The following is a 24,010-nucleotide window of genomic DNA, read 5'->3' as shown; positions in this document are numbered from 1 at the left end:
GAGTCTCTTTCCTGAGCGGTATGACGGCTGTGTGGTCCCATGGTGTTTATACTTGCGTACTATTGTTTGTACAGATGAACGTGGTACCTACAGGTGTTTGGAAATTGTTCCCAAGGATGAACCAGACTTATGAATGTCTACAATTTTTTTTTCTGAGGTCTTGGCTGATTCTTTAGATTTTCCCATGATGTCAAGCAAAGAGGCACTGAGTTTTAAGGTAGGCCATGAAATACATCCACCGGTACACCTCCAATTGACTCAAAAGATGTCAATTAGCCTATCAGAAGCTTCTAAAGCCATGACATAATTTTCTGGAATTTTCCAAGCTGTTGAAAGCACAGTCAACTTAGTGTATGTAAACTACTGACCCACTGGAATTGTGATACAGCAAAATAATCTGTCTGTAAACAATGGTTGGAAAAATTACGTGTCACGCACAAAGTAGATGTCATAACAGAATTTCCAAAACTATAGTTTGTTATTAAGAAATTTGTAGTGTTTGAACAACGAGTTTTAATGACTCCAACCTAAGTGTATGTAAACTTCTGACTTCAACTGTACATCTCTCTAGGACAAGGTGAACCATTTCTGTGTTTAACCGCTAGATTTGATGATTTCATGGGTATTATGACTCATACTGTGGTACTCTATCTAACAATGCATTGTAACATTGGTCAGCCAACAATGTGTTAGATACCACCCACAGACATTAGACTGACACTCACTCATTACAATATTGGAGAAATAAATACAGAAAGAAAGAAATTAAGAAATATATAAATTAATTAAAGTTGGAATAATTAGATAATACATACAATACCAGTCAAACGTTTGGACACACCTAGTCATTCAAGGGTTTTTCTTTATTTGTACTATTTTCTAAATTGTAGAACAGTACTGAAGACATTAAAACAATGAAATAACACATGGAATCATGTAGTAACCAAAAAAGTGTTGAACAAATCAAAATATATTTTAGATACTAGATTCTTCAAAGTAGCCACCCTTTGCCTTGATGAAAGCTTTGCACACACTTGGCATTCTCTCAACCAGATTCACCTGGAATGCTTTTCCAACAGTCTTGATGGAGTTCCTACATATACTGAGCACTTGTTGGCTGCTTTTCCTTCACTCTGTGGTCCAACTCATCCCAAACCATCTCAATTGGGTTGAGGTCGGGTGATTGTGGAGGCCTTCTTGTCTGATGCAGCACCCCATCACCCTCCTTCTTCGTCAAATAGCCCTTACACAACCTGGAGGTGTGTTGGATCATTGTCCTGTTGAAAAACAAATGATAGGTTCACTAAGCGCAATACAGATGGGATGGCGTATCGCTGTAGACTGCTGTCGTGGTTATGCTGGTTAAGTGTGCCTTGAAGTCTAAATAAATCAGTGACACCAGCAAAGCACCCACACACCATCACACCTCCTCCTCCATGCTACACGGTGGGAACCACATGCGGAAATCATCTGTTCACTTACTCTGCGTCTCACAAAGACACAGCAGCTGGAACCAAAAATCTTTAAATACAGACCAAAGGACACGTTTCCACCGGTCTAATGTCCATTGCCCGTGTTTCTTGGCCCAAGCAAGGCTTATCTTATTGGTGTCCTTCTGTAGTGGTTTCTTTGCAGCAATTCGACAATGAAAGCCTGATTCCTGCAGTCTCCTCTGAACAGTTGACATTGATGTGTCTGTTCCTTGAACTCCGTGAAGCATTTATTTGGGCTGCAATTTCTGAGGCTGGTAACTCTAATGAACTTATCCTCTGCAGCAGAAGTAACTCTGGGTCGTCCGTACCTGTGGCGGTCCTCATGAGAGACAGTTTCATCATAGCCCTTGATGTTTTTGAACACTGCACTTGAAGAAACGTTCAAAGTTCTTGAAAGGTTTCGCATTGACTGACCTTCATATCTTAAAGTAATGATGGACTGTTGTTTTTCTTTGCTTATTTGAGCTGTTCTTGCCATAATATTGGCTTGGTCTTTTATCAAATAGGGCTATCTTCTGCATACCACCCCTACTTGTCACAACACAACTGATTGGCTCAAACGAACCTCTTCAGGATCTGTCGGTCAACCCACAAGACGGTTGTGCTAACATAGGCAAATGTGATTAGCATGAGGTTGTAAGTACAATAACATTTCCCAGGACATAGACATATCTGTTGTTGGCAGAAATCTTAAATTATTGTTAACTTAACTGCACTGTCCAATTTCCAGTAGCTATTAAAGTGTAAGAAGACCATGCTATTGTTTGAGGTGCGTGCACAGTTAAGAACTTGAAAATGTATTAATAAACCAATTAGGCAACCAATTTGGGCAGTCTTTTATTTAACAGAATTGCAATAGTTCATTGGATCAGTCTAAAACTTTGCACATACACTGCTGCCATCTAGTGGCAAATCTAAATTGCACCTGGGCTGGAATAATACATTGTGGCCTTTCTCTTGCATTTCAAAGATGATGGTACGTTATCTTTTACCATATCTAATGTGTTGTATTCTTCGAAATTAATTTCACTTTTCCACAAACTTCAAAGTTGTTCCTTTCAAATGGTATGAAGAATATGTAATTCTTTGCTTCAGGTCCTGAGCTACAGGCAGTTAGATTTGGGTATGTCATTTTCGGCGAAAATTGAAAAAAGGGGCGGATCCTTAATGAAGAAGGAAAGAAATTCCACAAATAAACTTTTAAGGCGGCACACCCGTTAATTGAAATGCATTCCAGGTGACTACCTCATGAAGCTGGCTGAGAGAATGCCAAGCGTGTGCAAAGATATAATCAAGTCGAAGGGTGGCTACTTTGAAGAATCAAAAATATATTTTGATTTGTGTCACACATTTTTGGTTACTACATGATTCCATGTGATATTTAATCATTTTGATGCATTCACTATTATTCTACTAAGAAAAACCCTTGAATGAGTAGGTGTCCAAACTTTTGACTGGTACTGTAGATAACGAAATACATCCAGATATGTAGAGAACATTTATCAATTTTAGTCAGTATTTTGTATTTCCATGCTCATTTATTTAATTATGCATGGGATGTATTTATTAATTCATCAACTTGTGTGTATTTATTTAAAATAATGTCAGGTTTAGTCCTCCATAAAGGGGGCGTATCATTCAATACAAGCCGTCACGCAACGTAGCAAACGTTGAACTGAACAGGGTTGCGTTCAGGACGACAAAACAGTGCAACTTTTAACTCAACGGAAACGGTACTGTTCTTAACTGACTGGCTTCGTTAAGTAAATAATAAAAATAACAGTATGTTCAAGAACATACAATAAGAACGTTTTGGCGAAACGTGTAGTTCGGCACATCGTTCCACAACGTAGCAACAATGAAATCGAACTGAACCGGTCACACCCATAATGTTGATCGGGCAACAGCCACCAAAACGGAGCTAAGTAACGTTACCTCAAAGATTGTTGAAGAACGGTGCGCACCTTTTTGGGAAACTTGTCGTTTAGTACAAACCGGCACGTAACGAAGCAAACGTTGAAGTGAACTGAACTAACCCATGAACCATCTCTCTGCCATTGCAGTCATATCAACATACGGGAAAATGCGATGAGAAGTCGTGCTGGTGTACCGGTATCCGACTTTGAATGCCAAGTGTGAGAAATCGAATTGCGTGATCGGTGGCGTAACAGGTATGGCTCGTTTGTTTACGATGTTTGTAGCTGTTCATTTCAGAAAAATCAACATTTGCAGCACATGTCGTTCTTCTCCCAGTAGCTAGCGGTTACATTTGCTAGCTTATCAAGCTAAGGTTACGCCACATTTATAAGGGAGTAGCTGTATATCTTTAAAGGTCCACGGCACTTCAAAGGGTGCTGAAATAGTTAAAACATGTAACGTTAGCTAGTTAACGTTAAACTAGCTAACATTTTAGCTACGCTAACGTAGCTAGCTAACCTGGGTAACGCCAGATTTACAGGTAGCTGCCAAAATAAAGGAAACACCAACATAAAGTGTCTTAATAGGGTATTGGGCCACCACAGCTTCAGGGCACCTTGGACTAGATTGTACAAGTGTCTGAATCTCCATTGGAGGGATCCGATACATTCCCTAATTGGTGATTTGTTGTTGTTGTGATAGTGTTAGAAAACGCTGTCTCAGCTCTTGTTCCAGAATCTTCACACGTGTTCAGTTGGGTTGAGATCAGGTGACCGAGACGACCATGGCACATGGTTTACGTCGTTCATATGCTCATCGAACCAGTCAGTGACCTGTGGACGGGGGCAGAACTATGGTAGCCAAAATATGGCATGCCCAGCATTTTTATACATGACCCCAAGCATGATGGAATGGTTAATTGCTTAATAAACGTAGGAGCCACACCTGTGAGGAAGCACCTGCTTTCAATATACTTTGTCCCCTTTATTTCATCAGGCGTTTCCGTTATGTTTGCAGCTAAATGTATATTGAAGATATTGGCTAGATAACTAAATTAGCTACATGGGGATTCAAGTCAAAATAAATGCTAGCTGGCTACAGGGGTTGTGTAATTTATTTTGAGAGAACTAATGTTACTGTCCCCACTACAACAAATACATGTAATTTTGTCCTTAACCTTATTTAAGTACTGTAGAATTCAACCCTATGGAACTATTCAGACCCCTTGACTTTTTATCACATTTTGTTACCCTTATTCTAAAACGGATATAAAAAATACATTCCTCATCAATTTACACACAATACCCAATAATGACAAAGTGAAAACAGATTAGTGGACATTTTTGCACATTTATTACAAATAAAAAACATACCTTATTTATATAAGTATTCAGACCTTTTGCTATGGGACTTGAAATTGATCTCAGGTGCATCCTGTCTCCATTGATCATCCTTGATTGGAGTCCACCTGTGGTAAATTAAATTGATTAGACATAATGTGGAAAGGCCTGTCTATATAAGGTCCCACAGTTGACAGTGCATGTCAGAGCAAAAAAAAACAAGCCATGAGGTCAAAGGAATTGTCCATAGAGCTCCGTGACAGGATTGTGTCGAGGCACAGCTCTTGGGAAGTCTACCAAAACAGTCCTCCAGCATTGAAGGTCTCCCAAGAACACAGTGGCCTCCATTGTTCTTAAATTAAAGAAGTTTGCAACCACCAAGTCTCTTCCTAGAGCTGTCCCCCGGGCCTTAGGGAGGTGACCAAGAACCCGATGGTTACTCTGACAGAGCTATAGAGTTCCTTTGTGGAGATGAGAGAACCTTCCAGAAGGACAACCATCTCTGCAGCACTCCGCCAATTAGACCTTTATGGTAGAGTGGCCCGATGGAAGTAAAAGTCACTCCTCAGTAAAAGGCACATGACAGCCCGCTTGGAGTTTGCCAAAAGGCACCTAAAGCCTGTCTATGAGAAACAAGATTCTCTGTTCTGATGAAACTGGGTTTGAACACTTTGGCCTGAATGCCTAGCATCACATCTGAAGGAAACCTGGCACCATCCCTATTGTGAAACGTGGTGGCAGCGTCCTGCCGTGGGGATGTTTTTCAGAGTTGGGGACTGGGAGACTAGTCAAGATCGAAGGAAAGATGAATAGAGCAAAGTCGAGAGATCCTTGATGAAAACCTGCTCCAGAGTGATCAGGACCTTAGATTGGGGTATACTTCCCAGTACATCACTGGGGCCAAGCTTCCTGCCTCTGTTTATTGTCTATGCATAGTCACTTTACCTCTACCTACATCTACATATTACCTTGACTAACCGGTGCCTCTGCATATTGACTCTATACCGGTACCCCATGTATATAGCCTCGCTACTGTTATTTTATTGTTGCTCTTTATTATTAGTTATTTTTACTGCAGTTCATTTTAGTAAATTCTTTCTTAACCAACAATGTAGTTCAGAAAAATGTGTTCAGGGCTTGTTTGTTAGCGTTTCACTGTAAGGTGAATACCTGTTGTATTGTGACAAATACACTTTTGAGTTGATTAGTGTTGGCTATTCAGCAGCCTGATGGTCTGTGGGTAGAAGCTGCTGGCAGGTTTCAGTTTTTGCCATGATGCTCATGTACTGCCCGAGTGTGAGTGATTGAAGCAGGGAGAACAGGGCTTGGGTGGCATGGGGTCCCTGATGATCTTCTTGTGCTTCCTGCGACACTTGGTGCTGTAGATGTCCTGTAAGGCAGGCAGTGTTCACCCAATGGGGTGTTTGGCTGCATGCATCTCCCTTTGAAGAGCCTTGCGGCCGTGTGGGTGTAGTTGCCGTACCAGGCTGTGATGCAGCCCGACATTATGCTCTCGTTGGTTCTCCTGTGGAACGCATACAAAGCTCTCTCTCGCAAATCTTACCATAACTATATCCTCCTGATTTGCTTACAAGTAAAATCTCAAACAGGAAGTACCAGTGACATGCTCAAAACAGAAATGGTCCTATGAAGCAGATGCTAAGCTGCATGACTGTTTTGCTATCACAGAATGGAATATGTTCTGGGATTCATCCTATGACATTGAGGAATTTACCACATCAGTCACCGGCTTCATTAATAAGTGCATCGATGACGCAGTGACCGTATGTACATATCCCAACCAGAAGCCATGAATTACAGGCAACATCCTCACTGAGCAAAAGGCTAGAGCTGCCACATTCAAGGAGCGGAAGCTTATGACCTCTGATGAACCATCAAACGGGCAAAGCGCCAATACAGAACTAAGATCGAGTCCTACTACAACGGCTCTGATGCTCATCGGATGTAGCAGGGCTTGCAAACTTTCATGATTACAAAGGTAAACCTATCTGAGATCTGCCCAGAGGCGCATGCCTACCAGACAAGGTCAATGCTTTCTTTGCTTGCCTCAAGGCAAGCAACACTGAACCATGTGTGCGGACACCTGCTGTTCCAGACGACTATATGATCCCTCCTCCGTAGCCTGTATGTGTAAGACCTTTTTTTAAATAGGTCAATATTCACAAGACTGATTTCCGAGACACATACTTAGAGCATGTTCTGGCAAGTATCTTCAACCACATCAACACCATTATCCCAGAAACCCACACTGCCCTTTCCCACCTGGACAAAAGGAACACCTATGTGGGAATGCTATTCATTGACTACACCTCAGCATTCAACACCATAGTGCCCCCAGTTGGTAAGGTAACAGTTGGTAGGTAACAACACATTATCCATGCTGATCCTTAACACGGGGGCCCTTCAGGGGTGTGTGCTCAGTCCCCTCCTGTACTCCATGTTCATCTTGACTGCATGGCCAGGCACGACTCCAACACCATCTAGTTTGCCGATGACACAACAGTAGTAGACCTGAACACCGACAATGATGAGACGGCCTATACAGAGGAGGTCAGAGATGTTGTGTGGTGCCAGGACAACAACCTCTCCCTCAATGTGATGAAGACAAAGAAGAATGATGGAGGCCACTGTGTTCTTGAAGACCTTCAATGCTGCAGACATTTTTTTGGTACCCTTTCCCAAGTCTATACCTCGACACAATCCTGTCTCGGGGCTCTATGGATAATTCCTTTGACCTAATGGCTTGTTTTTTGCTCTGACATGCACTCTCAACTGTGGGGCCTTATATAGATAGGTTTGTGCCTTTCCAAATCATGTCCAATCAATTGAATTTACCGCATGTGGACTCCAATCAAGTTGTAGAAACAACTAAAGGGTTATCAATGGAGGAAAAATAATTTTTTAGTCAAATTTAGAATAAGGCTTTAACGTAACAATGTGGGAAATGTGAATGGGTCTGAATACTTTCCGGATGCACTGGAACTCCCTTGGACAAGGTGACTTTTAGCAATATATTTGGCTCTATTTACTCTGATTTGAAAATGCTACTTGGCATCAAAGTAGACATCATGCAAAACTACAAATCCCTGCAAGCACCTGCACGTCATCTCTAGCTGGCACCATTGCTAACAGGTAGTGTCAAACTTAAAACTTGCCCAAGACGGTTCACAGAATTGTCCATTTAAATAAATGTAGCCAATTTGTTAATTACTACATTTTGCTAACATTAGTTAATCCAGAGATGCTTACCTTTGCCTCGATTCATCAGTATTTTATGGGTAAATACAGGCGAATATATTGATCATTGACCTTGTCCTAGACAGTTACACGGTTATCAAAATGGCATGCAAGGGTGAGTGTACACGAAACAGGTGTTTCTAAAATCCCCTAACGTGAAAAATGAATGGTGTAAAATGATTGGAACCATTTCCCTGTTTGACTGCAAGGTTTTATGGGTATTATGACTTGTAATTGTGGTGCTTTTATACGAGGAGAGGAAAGGGGTGGAGGAGAATAGCTTTCTCACGGTGGTGTTTCTGAAATCGATATCTCCCGACGTTTTCACTCAACCCTCAAGCTTGGCATTTCAGCTAACCCTCAATGGCTTTCAACTTTACAAAGATAGACAGGTTTTATTTTTTACAATAGGTTAATGAATATTTATTTAATTTAAATCATGTGAGAATGTTTAGCTGAAATGCTGAAATATTTGTCTCTATTCGAGCACCTCATCCAGTGCATGTAGACTTGTCCCTTTAGTGACCATGTCATTTCCCCAGACCATGCCGTTCCCTGTTCTCTCTCTTGGCACCATGTTGTATGCTGTACTAATCTCTTGTTTTCGCTGTTTAGCCAGTTTGTGTTTGAGCGGATATATCTGGAGAGAAATGGGTGGTTGTCATCATTTGACACACTTTCACCATTTACAGATTTTGAGCATGGGTGAGAAGTGTCGGAATATTATGAAAGTGATTATGAACGAGTCAAGGTTTTCGGCCAATTCTGTCATGGTTTGTCCACTGTTTTTCCACATTGAGCAATCTAAAGTTAGCCTATTTGTATAATTTTCTGAGTAGTAGGGAGTAGTGTTGTCTCACAATACCAGCATTTGGACATCGATACCAGGTTTAGTGTAGCGACACTTGATAACAAAACAATAACAGGGCAGAAAAAGAAAGCGACGAGACAGACTGGGATGTTGTTTTTAATCAATTATCGCAATTTTTTTTAAAAATAGAAAAACATTCTATATCCACAGCAATGCTTAACCTGTTGCGACGAGCAATCCTGTATCCTGGAGCGTAATTATAGCCTCAAGCTCATTACCATAACGCACCGTTAACTATTCATGAAAATCGCAAATGAAATTAAATAAATATATTGGCTCACAAGCTTAGCCTTTTGTTAACAACACTGTCATCTCAGATTTCCAAAAAATGCTTTTCAACCATAGCTACACAAGCATTTGTGTAAGAGTATTGATAGCTAGCATAGCATTAAGCCTAGCATTCAGCAGGCAACATTTTCACAAAAACAAGAAAAGCATTCAAATAAAATAATTTACCTTTGAAGAACTTTTCATGTTTTCAATGAGGAGACACTCAGTTAGATAGCAAATGTTCAGTTTTTCCAAAAATATTATTTGTGTAGGAGAAATCGCTCCGTTTTGTTAATCACGTTTGGCTGAGAAAACCCCCCGAAAATTCAGTCATTAAAACGCAAACTTTTTTCCAAATGAACTCTATAATATTGACAGAAACGTGGCAAACATTGTTTAGAATCAATCCTCAAGGTGTTTTTCACATATCTATTCGATGATAAGTCACTTGTGGCGGTTTGGTTTCTCCTCTCTTCAAAATGGAAACATGCACGCACCTGGAGATTACGCAATAGTTTCGACGGAGGACACCGAGCGGACACCTGGTAAATGTAGTCTCTTATGGTCAATTTTCCAATGATATGCCTACAGATACGTCACAATGCTGCAAACACCTTGGGGAAACGACAGAAAGTGTAGGCTCTCTCCTTGCGCATTCACAGCCATATAAGGAGACATTGGAACACAGTGCCTCAACTTTGGCTCACTTCCTGTATGAAAATTCATCTTGGTTTTCGCCTGTAGCATTAGTTCTGTGGCACTCACAGATAATATCTTTGCAGTTTTGGAAACATCAGTGTATTCTTTCCAATGCTCTCAATTATATGCATAGTCGAGCATCTTTTCATGACAAAATATCTTGTTTAAAACGGGAATGTTTTTCATCCAAAAATGAAATACTGCCCCCAGAGGTTCAAGAGGTTAAATCACATCAGGGTACCACTTTGGGAGGTGTGAGAGAAAATCAAAGACATTTAGATTTAAGTGTGGCTGTTTAATTCAAGTGCACGCACATGCACTGTTTTGGTTAGCAGTGTTTCTGTAGCGTACAGTTGAAGTGGTCCTTCTGTAGCTCAGTTGGTAGAGCATGGCGCTTGTAACGCCAGGGTAGTGGGTTCGATTCCCGGGACCACCCATACGTAGAATGTATGCACACATGACTGTAAGTCGCTTTGGATAAAAGCGTCTGCTAAATGGCATATATTATTATTATTATAAGTCGGAGGTTTACATACACTCAGGTTGGAGTTATTAAAACTCATTTTTCAACCACTACAAATTTCGTGTTAACAAACTATAGTCTTGGCAAGTCTGTTAGGACATCTACAAGTCAACAATTGTTTACAGACAGATTATTTCACTTAATTCACTGTATCACAATTCCAGTGGGTCAGAAGTTTACATACAAAGTTGAACAGCTTTAAACAGCTTGGAACATTCCAGAAAATTATGTCATGGCTTTAGAAGCTTCTGGTAGGCTAATTGACACAATTTGAGTCAATTGGAGATGTACCGGTGGATGTATTTCAAGGGCTTCCTTCAAACCCAGTGCCTCTGCTTGACATCATGGGAAAATCAAAAGAAATCAGCCAAGACCCCAGAAAAAAAACATTGTAGACCTCCACAAGTCGGGTTCATCCTTGGGAGCAATTTCCAAACGCCTGAAGGTACCATGTTCATCTATACAAACAATAGCACTCAAGTATATGGGACCATGCAGCCGTCATACCGCTCAGGAAGGAGAAGTGTTCTGTCTGCTATAGATTAACATACTCTGGTGCGAAAAGTGCAAATCAATCCCAGATCAACAGCAAAGGACCTTGTGAAGATGCTGGAGGAAACGGGTACAAAAGTAAATATATCCACAGTAAAATGAGTCTTATATTGACATAACCTGAAAGGCCGCTCAGCAGGGAAGAAACCACTGCTCCAAAACCGCCATAGAAAAGCCAGACTACGGTTTGCAACTGCACATGGGGACAAAGATCATACTTTTTGGAGAAATATCCACTGGTCTGATGAAACAAAAATAGAACTGTTTGGCCATAATGACCAAATCAAATCAAATCAAATTTTATTTGTCACATACACATGGTTAGCAGATGTTAATGCGAGTGTAGCGAAATGCTTGTGCTTCTAGTTCCGACAATGCAGTGATAACCAACAAGTAATCTAACTAACAATTCCAAAACTACTGTCTTATACACAGTGTAAGGGGATAAGGAACATGTACATAAGGATATATGAATGAGTGATGGTACAGAGCAGCATCGTTATGTTTGGAGGTAAAAGGGGGATGCTTGCAAGCCGAAGAACACAATCCCAACCGTGAAGCACGGGGCTGGCAGCATAATGTTATGGGGGTGCTTTGCCGCAGGAGGGACTGGTGCACTTCACAAAATAGATGGCATCATGAGGAAAGAAAATGATGTGGATATATGGAAGCAGCATCTCAAGACATCAGTCAGGAAGTTAAAGCTTGGTCGCAAATGTGTCTTCCAAATTCACAATGACCCCATGCATACTTCCAAAGTTGTGGCAAAATGGCTTAAGCACAACAAAGTCAAGGTATTGGAGTGGCCGTCACAAAGCCCTGACCTCAATCCCATAGAAAATTTGTGGTCAGAACTGAAAAAGCATGTGCGAGCAAGGAGGCCTACAAAACCTGACTCAGTTACACCAGCTCTGTCAGGAGGAATTGGCAAAATTCACTCAATTTATTGTGGGAAGGGAACTGTGAAACTGAGTTTAAATATATTTGACTAAGGTGTATGTAAACTTCTGACTTCAACTGTAGATGTGATGGACTTTGTAGTTAACTTATTAATTGAGAGCTTTTGGGAAAGCCTTTCCGTTCATCCGAATACGGTTATAATTAGCAGCGCTAAGGGTGAACATACACACACTACACACAGACAGGGTTATTCCCATGCCTTCCGGAAGTTGCAGGGAATCACCGATGCATTCTGTTCATGTCATATGATGGACTATTAATTTGTCCCAAGTTTTAAGTTCAATGCATTTAGTTCATTTCCAGACGTGAGACACATTTGATAGACAAACTAAAAGTAACAATTCTAGTACTGAAACGTGTTTCATGTTGTAGTATCGAAAAAGTACTGACGTTTCGGTCTAACGTGCAACCTTATGTAGAGAGGGTGTGTGGATATCAGAGGTGTCACACAGAACAGGAACAGCGGAAAGTGCCAGTCAGTGGTGGGTCAGATTACCTAAAGGGGAACTTGTGACACCTGCTTGCACTTTGGCACGTATTTGGGAGACCTCTGGTTTCAGCATGTGACTGGTCCACTGGGAAGGCCTCAATCACCTGACTACAGCCATTTATATACAGCTGGAGGATGTGAACATATTAACATGTTATGTCATCGATCTTCTATATTATTGATCTGAACTGCAGACACAGTTCACCATGATGGACCAATTGAACCCATGTCCACTGTAATACCACAAGGTGATCTCTTAAACCATAAATGCAGGCTCAAATCATCGGTATGGGCAAAGGATCACGCGCACAGTTGATGTCAATTGTCATGTCCCTCCCTAGAATTGTGGGCATTTGATTGACTTGCTGACTAACCAACTACAGTTTTCTGGAGGATGGCAACTGTTGCTAACCAAGCTTGAGTCTGCCGCCAAGACAAGCTCTCATTTCAAATGCATGGCAGCATATGGCGAAATTAAATGGTTCAATCATTGAACAGTGAATTTGGGGTACTTCCAAAATGAATCAATGAAATACAGAACCTGTGAATGTAATCATTTTTTAATTTGAAGCGATACAGGTAGCCTAGTGGTTAAGTGCATTGGGCCAGTAACCAAGAGGTTGCTGGTTCGAATCCCCGTACAATCCCTCTGCTCTGTGAAAAATCAGTCTGTACCCTTGAGCAAGGCACTTAACCCGTATTGCTCCTATAAGTCACTCTGGATAAGAGCATCTGCTAAATGACAGTACCAGTCAAAAGTTGGTTAAGCAGCCAGCAAGTGCTCAGCATATGCGGGAAGTCCTTCAAGACTGTTGGAAAAGCAGGAGATGTTGGTTGAGAGAATGCCAAGAGTGTGCAAAGATGTCAAGGCAAAAGGTAGCTACTTTGAAGAATCTTAAATAGTGTTAAATCAAAATATATTGTACATTTAAGATTGCATTTCAATTAACAGGTGTGCCTTGTTAATTTGTGGAATTTCTTTCCTCCTTAATTCATTTGAGCCAATCAGTTGTGTTGTGACAAGGGTAGGGGTGGTATACGGAAAATAGCCCTATTTGGTAAAATACCAAGTCCATAGTATGGCAAGAACACCTCAAATAAGTAAAGAGAAATTACAGTCTATCACTACTTGAAGGTCCGGAACATTTCAAGAAGTTTGAAAGTTTCTTCAAGTGCAGCCGCAAAAACCATCAAGCACTAGGATGAAACTTGCTCTCATGAGGACAGTCACAGGAAAGGAAGACCCAGAGTTACCTCTGTTGCAGAGGGTAAGTTCATTAGAGTTTCCAGCCTCAGAAATTGCAGCCCAAATAAATGTTTCACAGTGTTCAAGTAACAGACACAACATCAACTGTTCAGAGGAGACTGCGTGAATCAGGCCTTCATTGTCAAATTGCTGCAAAGAAACCACTACTAAAGGACACCAATAAGATTTAGAGACTTGCTTAGGCCAAGAAACACGAGCAATGGATGTTAGAGCTGTGGAAATCTGTCCTTTGGTCTGGAGTCCAAATTGGAGATGTCTTTGAGACGCGGTGTGGGTGAACAGATGATCTCGGCACGTGTATTTCCCACTGTGAAGCATGGAGGAGGAGGTTTGATTGTGTGGGGGTGCTTTGCTGGTGACACTGTCTGTGTTTCATTTAGAATTCAAGGCACACTTAACCAGCAAGGCTACCACAGAAGTCTGCAGCGATACACCATCGCATCTGGTTTGTGTTTAGTGGGACTACCAGTTGTTTTTTAACCTCCAAGCTTTTTAAGGGCTATTTGACCAAGATCGAGAGTGATTGAGTGCTGCATCAGATGACCTGGCCTCCATAATCACCCGACTTCAACCCATTTGAGATGGTTTGGGATGAGTTGGACCACAGAGTGGAGGAAAAGCCCCCAGCAAGTGCTCAGCATATGTGTGAACTCCTTCAAGACTGTTGGAAAAGTATTCCAGGTGAAGGTGGTTGAGAGAGTGTCTAGTGTGCAATGCTGTCATCAAGGCAAAGGGTGGCTACTTTGAAGAATCTAAAATCTATTTTGATTTGTGTAACATCGTTTTGGTTACTACATGATTCCATATGTGTTATTTCATAGTTTTGGTGTCTTCACTATTATTCTACAATGTAGAAAATAGTAAAAATAAAAAAAACCCTTGAATGAGTATTTATTCAAAATCTTTTTACTAATAGTGTATTTTGGAGTAGGATGTCCTTTAAAAAAAATGTATTCACCAAAAGTAACCTCAGTAGTTCTACCAAAAAGTCCTATTGGAAACAATGCATTCCATACAACTAAAATAAAATAGGCTATTTACTAGTTTACCACGCTAATTCTCCTCTGTCAATTTACCTACATTTTGTGAATGTAAAACATGTGTAGGCCTACTGTTACAAATGTATTCCAATTTATCTAGGCCTAATACAATTATTACAGCTGGTCGTAATAAAGTGGGGTAATTTCTTATCAAACTATGTTCAGCTTGTTCGTTGCACTTGGCTAATCAGTTATTAGTGTGATTCACTTTTAACCCAGTCTGTGGCTATTGTGAGGAATTTTTTTTTTCTCTTGGTTTTAATTGCTCAGTAGTTTAGTAAACATTTCAAATGCCTTTTTCAGACACCTTGTTGTAGCCTACGCAAAGGAGATGTATCATTGAATTTGAAGCCCATTTCCTATTCTTGATGTGTATTTGTGGCTCAACTCCAGCTCAGCGCTGGTAGATGCTGTGGCCTACTTTTTCCCTGTGCAGAATAGAGCTGCACTGCATCACAGCTGCGTACTTGGGCTTCAGTTAAAGCAGTGTTTGGAATTGCATTAAAACTTGTACGCTTTTAGTTGAATTAGAGCTCCTTGCTCCATCTTTTTCTCTACTCTGTTTTCTCCACACTTAAGCTGTGCTTTTTCCCAATGAATCAGGAATCCTTGATTTTATGACCTTAGGGAAATCTGTATGCCTGTAGCACAAGTAAGCCGGCCTGATTGGGAAGCCTCCCTCTATGTTTTCAAAGGATTTTGCAAACCTGGCTGTGACATTATGCAGCAAACTGTGATTTTGTGATTGGGTTTATGTTAAGGGGGGTCAAAGACAAATGTGAAGGAGGCCTTGCCAAAACGACTCAGGAACCGCATTGGAACTCTCAATAAAGTTGAGGGCTGAAGTATAGGAGATGAGCGAGCCGCAACCGCTAATATATGGGTTAGAAGAGGGATCTGGGTATTAGTGCCTGTCACATACTCTCTTCATTCATCTCTCATATAGAGAGCTAAGATAGTCATAGACTGGTGGCCACAAAGCCAATGAGCGCAAGTTCAGGACTTGCCTTAAGCGCTCACTGGAGCAGTCTGTGTGGTTACCTAGCAGCGACCTCTTCATAACTTCTGCATGTAAGGTGAGAGGAGGTATATTAGGAACTCAGTCAAACAGTGTGTTTGCTCGCTCACATATGTTCCCTTTCCTTACTTAAATAAAGGACAGAGGCTGCGGATCCCAAGGTAACCCCCCCCCGATCCCTTTTCCTCAGAGCTGAATATCCAAATCACTTTCTGTGCATGTGTTTATCTGTAACGTACAAATGTTTGGTCACCCTCCCTTCAAATGACTTGCTGTCAATTGTGAAACGTCCATGCAGCATCTGCATGCCAGCCATTTGATCTCAATCAGTTTCATGGAAATATGCATTTAGATGTTCTTAAATTATACAGCATTTTGAATTATGTACATAAAGTGAATTTGAGCAGATTTTTTTTTAGTTTAAATCTAAGCACATATTTTGCCTAGTGGCCCAAACTTGAAACTCACGCGCTGCGTATGCATGCCAGTTAGGCTTTACACCCCTTGTAAAGCAGATTAATGTGTTTCATTTTAAGAAGTTATTTGGCCACTTTTTAGTGAGGTATGCGACTGATTTGAGAAAGGCATTGTTTCTTGCCTCATGCTGGGCATCATTCACAAGTGATAATGTATCATTTACAAGTGATGGGGCTAATATTTTCACCCGTCAGACTATTCTTGAGTTAATATTGTCTTTACATATACTAAATAATATGTGTGAAATTTGTTTTGATTTAGAATGGACCATTTATCATGCACCTGTCTAGAAACGGGCTGGGGGGGAAAAATACATGTAATCTCTGCACTTAAATAGTTTACAAGCCCTGCCACATTTGATGAGCATCCAAGCAGGCGTAGTGGGATTCAAACCTCGTCCTGTATTGACACTTTGCCTGTTTGATGGCTCATTCGACGTCAGTGGGATTTCTATTTGTGTGTGTATATATATTTTTTTAGCCCTTTCTCTCCCCAATTTCATGGTATCCAATTGGTAGTTAGTCTTGTCTCATCGCTGCAACTCCCGTACGGACTCAGGAGTGGCGAAGGTCGAGGGACGTGCATCGGGGCGGCAGGGTAGCCTAGTGGTTAGAGCTTTGGACTAGTAACCGAAAGGTTGCAAGTTCGAATCCCCGAGCTGACAAGGTATAAATCTGTCGTTCTGCCCCTGAACAGGCAGTTAACCCACTGTTCCTATGCATCATTGAAATTAAGAATTTGTTCTCAACTGACTTGCCTAGTTAAATAAATGTTAAAAAATAAAAAAATAAAAAATCAGAAACCCAACCAAGCCACACTGCTTCTTGACACGACGCCTGCCTAACCCGGAAGCCAGCCGCACCAACGTGTCGGAGGAAACACCGTACACCTGGCGACAGTGTCAGCGTGCACTGCGCCCGGCCCGCCACAGGAGTCGCTAGTTCGCGATGGGGCAAGAACATCCCTGCCGGCCAAACCCTCCCCTAACCCAGATGACGCTGAGCCAATTGTACGCCGCCCCATGGGTCTCCCGGTCGCGGCCGGCTGCGACCGAGCCCGGACTCAAACCCATAATCTTTAGTGGCACAGCTAGCACTGCTATGCAGTGCCTTAGACCACTGCGCCACTAGGGAGTCCACAGTGGGATTCCTTACAAGCGTCTGGGTTAGGGTCCCACACCTTGAAAGGGGCAGCTCTAGCCTTCAGCTCAGTGTGGATGATACCTGTAATCCATGTTTTTCTCTCTACTTTTCTCTCTGACCCTATTAAGGATCTCTGTACTTTGTACTGCTCATCTTTCCCTCGATCCTGACTAGTCTCCCAGTCCCTGCCGCAAAAACATCCCCACAGCATGATGCTGCCACCACCATGCTTCACCGTAGGGATGGTGCCATGTTTCCTCCAGACGTAACGCTTGGCGTTCAGGCCAAAGAGTTCAATCTTGGTTTCATCAGACCAGAGAATCTTGTTTTTCATGGTCTGAGAGTCTTTAGGTGCGTTTTGGCAAACTCCAAGCTGACTGTCATGTGCCTCTTACTGAGGAGCGGCTTCACCAATCAGGCCTTTATGGTAGAGTGGCCAGAAGTGCTTCAGGCCCTCTCAAAATTAGTTTAATTAAAATAACTTGTCCTTCATCAGTGAAATACCACAAGGTCAGTGTTTGTTTATAATCCTTTTCAAAATTATAGGCCTTTTCAAAACTACTGATTAAAGGTCAACTCCCTTTTTAGAACCAACTTCACTGGTTTTTAAAAATGACCTTTGTGGCATCAATAAGAGACCGAAAAATATAATCTAGTGTCACTCTGACTACAGTGTGAATTTGATAACTTTGTTCATAAAGTCAATATTGTACAAAACTGAGTTTTGTACAAGAGTTTGTCATGACTTACTGGTAGGTTGGGTATGAATTACAGTCATGCCCACTTGCCCAGTGCTAACACTTGAGAAGCAGCTGGGCTGATTGTGCTCATTCAGCTGTATGCTCTATCCGATCACAGCAGCCAGACCCTCCAGACAGTGAGATAGACCTGCCCATTACACAGCGTAGGACTTGTCTTAATAAGAGAATACAAAAATAAAATTAACACTCTTGAAACTACAGACAATGCCCCATAACGACAAAGAAAAAATAGGTTTAGATTTTTTTTAAATGTATTAAAAATGAAATGAATACCTTATTTACATAAATATTCAGGGACTCTGCTATGCGACTCGAAATTGAGCTCAGGTGAATCCTCTTTCCATTGATCATCCTGGAGATGTTTCTACAACTTGGAGTCCACCTGTGGTAAATTCAATTGATTGGACATGATTTGGAAAGGCACACACCTGTCTATATAAGGTCCCACAGTTGACAGTGCATGTCAGAGCAAAAAACGAGCCATGAGGTCAAAGGAATTATCCGTAGAGCTCCGAGACACAGAGCTCTGTGTTGGGGTGCAGATCTGGGGAAGGGTACCAAAAACATGTCTGCAATATTTAAGGTCCACAAGAACAGTGGCCTCCATCATTCTTAAATGGATTAAGTTTGGAACCCCCTAGAGCTGGCCTCTGGGCTGAACTGAGCAATCGGTGGAGAAGGGCCTTGGTAAGGGAGGTGACCAAAAACCCGATGGTCACTCTGACAGAGCGCCAGAGTTCCTCTGTGGAGTTGGGAGAACCTTCCATAAGGAATACTGTCTCTGCAGCACTCTACCAATTAGGCCTTTATGGTGGAGTGGCCAGACAGGAGCCACTCAGTAAAAGGCACATTACATCCCTTTTGGGTTTGCCAAAAGGCATCTAAAGGACTCTCAGACCATCTCTGGTCTGATTAAACCAATATTGAACTCTTTGCCCTGAATTCCAAGTGTCACATCTGGAGGAAATATGGCACTATCGCTAAGGTGAAGCATGGTGGTGGCAGCATCATGCTGTGTGGATGTTTTTCAGGGCAGGGACTGGGAGACTTGTCAGGATCACGTCAAATTTTTTTAGAGATCCTTGATGAAAACCTGCTCCAGAACACTCAGGACCTCAGACTGGGGTCCATTCACTTTCCAACAGGACAATGACCCTAAGCACACAGCCAAGACAATGCAGTAATGACTTCGGGTCAAGTCTCTGAATATACTTGAGTGGCCCAGCCACAGTTACGGTTCCCATCCATCCTGATGGAGCTTGAGAGGATCTGCAGAGAAGAATGGGAGAAACTCTCCAAATACAGGTGTGCTAAACCTGTAACGTCAAACCGAAGAATACTCTAGGCTGTAATCGCTGCCAAAGGTGCTTCAACAAAGTACTGAGTAACGGGTCTGACTACTTATTTTTTTAAATTTGCTTAAATCTCCAAAAAAAATGTTTTTGCTTCGTCATTATGGAGTATTGTGTGTAGGTTGATGAAAGACAGATTACAGACTTATTCAAAAAAAGATTAATGTAAAAATGTGGAAAAATTTAAGGGGTCTGAATACTTTCCGAATGCACTTTAACCACCAACGCTTGATAAATATTGCATAAACAATTTTAAAGCATGAAATGCATGAATGAAAGAATAATGGAAATATATCCATGTAAAAACACAAGTTATTTGTTTAGTCAAGGATATTTTAGTATGATTTTTAGTGATGCACAATATATCGGTGAACATATCGGAATCTGCCGAAATGAGCTAAAAATGGCAACATTGGTGTCAGCCGATGTCTAGTTTAACACTGATGTCAAAGCTTACGTACATACCTATATAACGTAGGTGCATGACGTAATGATTCTACATATAATTTTGCGCTACATGTGCAACACAGCATTCCTAACGTAGCCCACGATGTCTGCTGTGTGGATTGAGCAGTCAACAAATCGAGCAGTCATTTGAAAGAGGAAGAACATTTTGGCGAGACAACTCAAAGGTGAAATCCATTAACGCCAAGATAATGAAATTCATTGCCCTTGACGTTGGCTTTCGTCAACAGTGCACATGTTGCCCTATCGGAGTTACACAGTAATAGCGTCACTGCTATTAGCTTCATGACATACTATGGAACGCCGTTTGGGTCTTTTGCGTGTTAAAAAAGATATGCATCAAATAACGCTATTAAATAAGTTTTTAATTTGACACGTCAAATAACACAGTTCTATTATAGAACTGAATTTGCACGTGCAAGCCAAGCGCCACCCTTACTATCAGTAGCACTGTCAAAGCTGTAGAAGAGTCTGCAAACACCGACCATGAACAATGTGTTTACAATACTGCATTGGTAATAAAGCATTATTTGTTCAAACGCAACTTCTGGGGTCGCTAGCATTAGCTTGGTACCTAGCTAGCACCAATATAACCAGCCTGAAAACAATGACCAGTAGAAACTGCAGTCATTTTCAATATTCTTGGCAATGGTTTAGGAATCCTGTGAGTAAGTATTAGCTAAGGAGCCACTTGTTGTTCGCATATTGAAATGGAACTTCAGCTTATGAAAATAAATTGCTAGCCAGCTACTTAACCCTGTTGCCCAAATCTAATGTTATAAGCAGCCAGCTAGCTTCATCTGGCTAGTGAGACTCGACCGGACGGGGTTATGTTTTGTGAAGCTAGCCACAACAAGGATTATGCACAATAGTGGAATTTGCAGTTTTCCTTCAAAATAAAAGTACCTCGTTGAAAGTGATGCAGAAGGTTAAAATTGGTGGAATCATGCCATATTTAGATTAGATAATGTTAAACAAGGCTGGAATGTGAAGCAATGAAATGGGTTACCAGTCTACTCAGTGACACCCACAGAACACAACTGTGAAGAGTTTACCCAAATATTAGCGTTGTAGCTCTTATCGCAGGACTGTGACTGTGAATTCACCTCCCCAGTCAGCCTACATTCATATGGCATTCTACAGATTTACCTAAGGATTGGGAATCAATGAAATGGGGTATCATTCTACTCAATACCCAATGCTTTATTATAGACAGAAATATTGATCAGTATGCAACATTTCTGGAATTGTTTTATTTCAGCTCATGAAACATAGGACCAACACTTAACAATTATTGACTGGGTAACCCCGAAGTATTCCTGCCAAAACATGGACTAGCCTATTTCAGTGGACTATTTCAAGCTTTCTTCATTCAGAATAAAAGGCTGCTGAGGCATTTGGACCAGTCAAATCAGACGTGTTGAATCTGTACTGTGGTTTTTATCACTAACAGGGTAAACGGGCAGCTTGATCTACCCAGGGAGACATAAATGCTTCCTGTCTCTGCTCCTTCAGGACAACTGGGTGGGGCTCAGGAGTTGGTTTTGTGATATGGAGGGTGTGTGTCTGTGGGAGGGATATGCAGCCTCTGACTGTGATTCATAAGGAGCATGTGATTCAGAATTAAACTTCTCTCTCTCCCAAGGTAAAGCAGACTGTTCTTACGTAGGCTTCTGGATGTGGTATCCTGTGCTGCTCAGGTGAAAGGTAAGCTGAGCTCACTGCTACAATCAGTCTGTGTGTTAGCTAGCAGTAGTGAGAATGTAGTGTTTGTGCCACACACCTGTTTACCTGGTATAAACTAGTGGGAGTGTGGTGTTGCTTCACAGAGCTAGTTTCTGGGCCAAGCTGATGGCAGCAAAACTCTTGTTTCAGTATGGCACGTATTTTTTATGAGGGTGAGTCATGTTTTGAGCGCAGGCAGAAATTGGAAATGGGGCATGTCCCAAAAGGTGCATAGTGCATTTTATTATCTTTATATGCCGCAAGTTTTTAATGGTCTTTTGCCGCATTTCACATAGGCCTAAAGTGTTTTACCTATTGTCACTTGTACCAAAATGTAAATCATTAAACCTAAATCAGTAAACCTTCACCTAACCTATTGATTTGGCTTAGTTATTCTCTCCTGAGGTGGACATTGCCACACGAGTGAACTGACTACAGGTCAGTTGTGTCGTCTGAAATAAAGCAGGGAACTGCTGAAGACTGAATGAGCCAGGAGCCTTAGGCGAGGGTGTGAGACTTTTGGGTTGGTTGAAGGGAGTAGATGTTTGGGAGGTTGTTCTGGGACAGATGTTTATAATGATACCCCGGGCTGCGATAGAAAGCACAGCAACACATTTTGCCTGCAGGAAACGTTTACATTTTTATACATAAGAAAAACCCTATAATGAAAAGGTGATTTAGACGTATTTGTATTCTCTCATTAGCACAGTGGATGTTTAGGTTGTGGGCTTTCCTGGTCGTTTCCTCGTTGTATCATCGTGATCCACGTTGAGCATGTGAACAAACCGCTGTGGAAATATTCAGCCGTTATTGGTATTGAGATGCGTATTTGTTCTGTTTTTAAGTTCAACATTATATTTAGCAAGTCGCAAACTACAGCAAACACTCTCTGAAATACTTGATGTTTACAGATTAAAATCTCCAGCTCCGAATTATATTCACAAGACAATGTGCGGCACTTATAAATAATGCATAGAAATAACACAACCTATTCCATAAATAGATATACAAGAGACTAATTAAGCAGTAATGGCAAGCTCTATGTCCTAACACACAAAGACAGAATGTTGGACAGGCTGAAATGGTAGGTAAGTGGTCATGTAGCAAGCGATTTGCTCTCTCTTATCAGGCAGGAAGCATGTTTACATTCTGCCTCTCCCATGTTTGTCTTGGCGAGTGAAAGTCCTGCCAACGATTATTAGATTTAACTGTAAATTACACGTCAACTAGGCCTAGTTTACGCTTAGAACACTTATGCACAGCTGAGATTATTCTGAGACAGCTGGGTCCTGTCCAAAAACTACCGCCGCACCATCAAGAGCGTCGTGACCTGTTGCATCACGGCCTGGTACGGGAATATCGCCAACCACCACCGTAAGGCCCTCCAGCGGGTGGTGAAGACGGCCCAGTGCATCAGTGGGACCGTGCTACCATCCATCCAGGACATATAGTCAAAGCTGTGTCTGAGGATGACCTGCAGTATCATCAAGGACCCCACACACCCCAGCCACTAGCTGTTCACGTCCTTACCGTTGGGCAGTTTGTATCAACGCATGAGTTCTGATACCAACAGGCTCCCAGACCATTTGTTTAAATCAACAAGCAATCAGACTGCTGAACACTTGAACTGGACTGATCACTAGCCCTGATTCTCTGCCCCTTACCTCATGCGCGCACACACTCATGCTACACACACACCTCACAACTGCTGCTATCAGACTCTTATTATGATTGCTAAATTCTGCAAATCTTAACACTTGCACCCCTGTCCCCCTTTCCCAAAACATGTGTAAATATTGGACTATAAATTATTCCTGTACTATACTTTTGCAAAAAGGTTGATTCTACCGAGCCATTTACTTTATATTCGTATTATTTTATTATTTCTTGTTGCATTGTTTAACCGTGTTGATTTGTCTCTTCTGTATGTAGTGATGAGTACCCAATACTCCCTATAAGTATGTTTAAGGTCTGAGTGAACTCTCAAATCTCTTAATGATTTACCCAAATGTATAACTGCTAAAAGATACCTTATTTTAAAGTGTCAATTAATCATTCATAAATGCGTTAACAACATTTATAACTCCTGAAAATATACACTACATGACCAAAAGTATGTGGACACCTCGTTGAACATCTCATTCCAAAACCATGGGCATTAATATGGAGTTGGTCCCCCTTTGCTGCCATAACAGCCTCCACTCTTCTGGGAAGGCTTTCCACTAGATGTTGGAACATTGCTACGGGGACTTGCTTCCATTCAGCCACAAACCGCATTAGTGAGGTCGAGCACTGAGGTTGGGTGATTAGGCTTGGCTCTCAGTCGGCACTCCAATTCCTCCCAAAGGTGTTTGATGGGGTTGAGGTCAGGGCTCTGTTCCGGCCAGTCA

The 24,010-nt window shown here is 41.6% G+C and overlaps 1 protein-coding gene across 2 annotated transcripts in view; it reads left to right on the top strand.

Annotated features, from left to right (window-relative positions):
- Positions 1-3,327: 3,327 nt before the first annotated feature.
- Positions 3,328-24,010, top strand: part of osbpl5 (oxysterol binding protein-like 5) — a 120,893-nt gene continuing 100,210 nt past the window's right edge. Inside the window, exons 1-2 of one of the 2 annotated variants that reach the window (XM_046357910.1) lie at positions 3,328-3,664; positions 21,541-21,602. The gene's annotated coding sequence lies outside the window, so the exon portion shown is untranslated. The remainder of the gene's footprint in view (positions 3,665-21,540; positions 21,603-24,010) is intronic. The other variant, XM_046357917.1, reaches the window with a different exon arrangement.

This window comes from Oncorhynchus gorbuscha, linkage group LG01, assembly GCF_021184085.1.
Source record: "Oncorhynchus gorbuscha isolate QuinsamMale2020 ecotype Even-year linkage group LG01, OgorEven_v1.0, whole genome shotgun sequence".
NCBI lineage: Eukaryota > Metazoa > Chordata > Actinopteri > Salmoniformes > Salmonidae > Oncorhynchus > Oncorhynchus gorbuscha.
The sequence above is the reverse complement of the archived record's forward strand: the minus strand, read 5'-3'. Positions and strand labels throughout refer to the sequence as shown.